This window comes from Phyllostomus hastatus, unplaced genomic scaffold, assembly GCF_019186645.2.
Source record: "Phyllostomus hastatus isolate PE091 unplaced genomic scaffold, TTU_PhHast_1.1 phas_scaffold_129, whole genome shotgun sequence".
Classification (NCBI taxonomy): Eukaryota; Metazoa; Chordata; class Mammalia; order Chiroptera; family Phyllostomidae; genus Phyllostomus; species Phyllostomus hastatus.
This window is the reverse complement of record NW_025334009.1, coordinates 20,803,250-20,807,701: the sequence shown is the minus strand read 5'-3', so window position 1 is coordinate 20,807,701 and position 4,452 is coordinate 20,803,250. Positions and strand designations below refer to the sequence as shown.

Genomic DNA, 4,452 nt, shown 5'->3' with positions numbered 1-4,452 from the left:
ACAGGGAAAAATAGACTGAGATCACATAATGGGACGTGTTTGCTCACAGAACAACAGGGGCAGGGCTCGTTCGTCTTATCAAGAAAACTAAAGGAAGCATGCTTTGATTAGCTCAGGGCTCTTGGCAGCCAGTACACCCCGAGTGAGTAGTAGCTTTTCTCTGGTCCATAAACATTCGCTGAGGGCAACGTAGGAGTCAGTTGCTAGGCTCTGAAAAACTCAAGTTGGACAATGTAAATCGATCTCTCCCTTTGTAGAACTTTCAGTCAAGTTGGATAGAAGGACATTTAAAGACATATCTAGATAGAAAGATAGATAGATAGTCAGTCAGACAAACAAAGAGAGGATGAATAAGGGAGGGTGATGGGTGAAGGCACCTAACTTAGATGGGGGAGTCAGGGAAGGTCTCTCTCAAAGGACATTTCAGCTAAGTGCTGAGGGCCGAGAGGAGGCAGCCAGGCGAAGAGAGGCAGGGGAATTATTTCAGGCAAAGGGACAGCAAAGCCCTGAAGCAGAAAAAATTCCTACCAAGAACTCATGAAAAGCTCATGTATTCTTTAATGAGCTTTTATTCCTTTTCATGCACATTTTAGCAGTTTTGTGTGCTGTCATTCACCTGGTTTGTTTGCAGTCTATGAATTGTTTATTTTCCAGTTCAAGAGCAACAAGTATATGTGTAGATACATTTCCCCTTCAATGATCTTGCTAGCTATTAAAATAGTGTTGAAAAAGCAGATTCCCTCCTTCCCCATGGTTTGGTACCTATTGCTGTTTCATAAGATTTTTTTTTCTTAAGTGAGATCATCTTTATAAATTTTTTGAAATGTGCCTTTATTTTCCTTCAAACACCAAAGAAATGGTATTTGAAAGAAGAGTCTTCCTTCGGCATTCTGTAACTGTCCTCGATCATACCATTTTGGCCAGTTGGATGAGGACTGCGCAGTCCCTTTATTTTCCACGATAAGTAAGGGGAGGGCCGTAGGATGTCGATATCACCATTGTGGGTGCACGTGTTTTCACCTGTGTCTGTGCTTGCCTTTGCACGTGTGCCCATGTGCGTGCCACTTCCAGGAGCATGGAGTTTGGTTGTGTCTGCTTTGTTTTCTGAAGTATCCCAAGCAGATAGAATAGTGCCAGATAGACACAAGGAGTTTAAACTATTTGATGAGTGTGGGGTTTCAAAGTTCTGCTCTGACTTTTTCAAAAAGGAGTAATAACTTTATTTAATGAGTATCTATTATTGTGCACCTGACTCTTTCTGAGCGCTCACTTTCCCATTTACACATAATAATCCTCTCAGAGAGATAGGAGAAGTATTTCCATTTACAGAGAGGAAACTGAGATTTGTAAGAAAGTAAGTGAACTATACAAGATAATTTGCTTAACCTCTAAGCTATAAGAAAGGTTTTGTAATATATAGCAGTTGGCAGGGGAAAAATATTAAGGAAAGATGAATATATACATACATACGTGTGTGTATATATATATATATATATATATATATATATATATGAAACTAGGATCAAGTCAGTATTAAAGTAATAGGTAAGACAAAATGAAGGAATGAAGTCGCAAGAGAATACACCAAAATATACCTGAAAAAGAAAAGAACTAACATTCAAATCATTGGGAAATACATAAAAATCCTTTATTCTGAAGCCTTATCAAGGGTTTTCAGTTTCTTTTTTTGTCATATTCCTGGGTTTGAACAAGAAAAATAGTTTAGAAGGTCATTTGCTTTAAATTATCACCCTGTCTTAAAGGTTATGCTCTATGAGCAAAATAAAAAGCAGAAGGGTGGCATGTAATCCACAGGTTAAAGACCACATTCAAACGTCAGCTCATGCACTATTAGAAAAGGGAAAAGCAAATTTCGTGGTGTGTGGTGATGCCACACCTTAATTTACAGCATATTAAAGTCAAGAATAACCAATAAGACAATTTGTAGGAAGTAATGAGCATGTGGTCATGAATCACTGTGATGGAACGGTTCGTGCACTTGTATTTCTTAATGAGACTTGGAACACAAAGGAACAAAGGTTTCCTTTCTTTGTGTATCTGAGGTTGAATTCCTCGTTCAACATTAGGGTTGCTACGTTCTCACCTTTGAAAAGGATGGTAGTCCAGCATGTGAAGTTCATTCAGCCCACCTCAATGGTTTTCATTTTGTGTTTATATTTACAATAAGATTCTAGATGATGGTTTCTCTATCTCAGCAACATAGACGCTCTGGGCTGGGTAAATCTCTGTTGTGTTTTGCACTGTAGGGAGCTGGGCAGCTTGCCTGACCTCTATCCACTGGGTGCCAGTAACACATGCATCCCCCCCGCCCTCCTTCTGCCCACCAGAAATGTCTCCAGACTTTGTGCCAAATGTCCCCTAGGGGGCAAGCTCATCCCCAGTTGAGAACCACTTTTCTACCTTCCATTGTTATAAAATTTGAACTTTGCTGCTGAAACGATTTTCTAGGTTAAGAAATTGCTTGCTGGCATGTTTCAGCACCTTATAGAGGCCAGAGAAAGATATGGAGTTTATTAATAATATGGTATTTAATCCACTTATGTTCTAAAACAATTTAATTAAATTAAAAACTTAATGTTTTCCTCATAATACAGGAAAAAAAATTCTGCAAGCACAGCATTCCAAGTAATATACTTCTCACAAATTGCCCAATAGATAGAAATGATTGTACCAATACATCAGATGATTTTTACAAATGTTGCTGCAAAGGAAAAACAGCATATTTAGTAATTAAAAATTACCTACAATTCTTTTGTTTGTTTTGAGTAGTCCTCAAAAGTGTACCTAAGGAAATTAATAACCTAGGAAATACACAGCACCCCTAGAAAGTGAATATCTTATAATATCACCTCATTCCCTTTTCTAAATGTCTCTGCATGCAGAGCCGATGTATTTAAATTTGTAATTCTATACTTCTGACTTCCCTGCATACTCTACTACTCAGTGGAAACATTGCAACATAAAACAATTCATCCTTTCCGAGTACGTCAGCAGTTATATAACCTAAGCCGTTTGAAAGGACTCTGAAAGGCAGGTTCATTTTCCCAGGTTGTGGATGAGAGAACGTAGTCCATACTTACTGCTTCAGCCGACACCATGGTGTCGTGAGAGAGGGAAGGACCTGGCTTTACTCAATGAAGGTCAGGTGATCAATGTGATAAATTAGCAAGGAGTTGTTGATGCGCTCACAGGACCCATGACTGCTTAGCAAAATGTTTACTTCAGAAATAAAAGTCTAAGTTAGTGGAACATCTACAGATCGGTAAGAATGATAAATGAAAAACCGGTCTGACCCCAACCTAGCCTTGACTTAAGACCTCACTGATTATGGGAGATAAGTGTAAGTTAGACAGCCTATCAAATAAAATTGGCATATTGTTAAGAGATTAATATGGGACCACCCAGGGAAAGAAGATGTTGAACCAAGTAGTGAAGTAAAGTGAGAATTATTTAAGTTTTTTCAGAACCCCTTTCTATTTTAAGCATTTTTTGCGCACTGAGTAGTATCTGTATTTTATAGTTTATTCCTGTTGGGTATTCAAAGGACAATTGCGATGGAAATTCTGTATCTGCTGTCATTGGTTTTCTTAGCTTCATGCTTGTTAAACCTGGAATTTTTATTACTACAGTATAAACATAAATGTTTTTTCATCTGTCATTAGGAGTTATCCCCTTGGCAATAACAAATAAGAGATTTGTGATTGTAGGGTATGTATACCAGAACATATATGTATACAGTTTGCTTACCATTGAGCTTGTAAGCCAATTTAATGGAACAACAAATCTATTCAAGCAAAGCATTATGCACACATAGCATTATGCTATTTTGCCTTCTGTTTATTTGTAGCAACTTTTTTGTAAATCACTTTTTAATAAAATGAACACAATTTGCTTTGAAATGTGAATGATAACTGAGTAGGTGGTTGAGATAGCTCTGGAGGCCAAAGGTAGGATGACTTCATTTCTCCAGAACATACATGGAAGAGAACATATCCTCTGAGACCCTAAAGCCAAACCCCGCAAAGGTGGCTTATGTCCCCCACGAGTCTGCTTACTATTGTTGCATTTATATTTCTTATCGGATTTGGTTATCTGGTTTTGCATGTCTTTGCAGACTTGAAAGAGCAATCAGAACAGATTGAAGGAAGAAGACATGTGAAGGGGTAAATTTTGGGTGGGAGCTCCTTGGTAGGAGCGTGCTGGGATTCAGAGTTAATTTGCTGTCATCCTGGCAACAAATATAGAAACCTCCAAGGCCGTTGCCTAAGAAGTGATCAGAGAATTACAGTTCTGGACTGGCGTGGGTGGGAATCAGAGCCTACCCTGGCCTCCCTTTCAAGCTTCCAAACACTTTCTCTATTACTCTTGTCAAGTGGTCTCCTTGCCTGCGTTTTAACACCCATGGGGAATGGTAATGTGTCATATTCTGGC

The 4,452-nt window shown here is 38.6% G+C and overlaps 1 non-coding gene across 1 annotated transcript; it reads left to right on the top strand.

Moving 5' to 3' along the window:
* Positions 1–3,513: 3,513 nt before the first annotated feature.
* On the top strand, positions 3,514–3,652 carry LOC123830899. Its single transcript, XR_006787836.1, has one exon. It is a non-coding gene; the product is annotated as a small nucleolar RNA SNORA8 (small nucleolar RNA).
* The last annotated feature ends 800 nt before the right edge of the window (positions 3,653–4,452 follow it).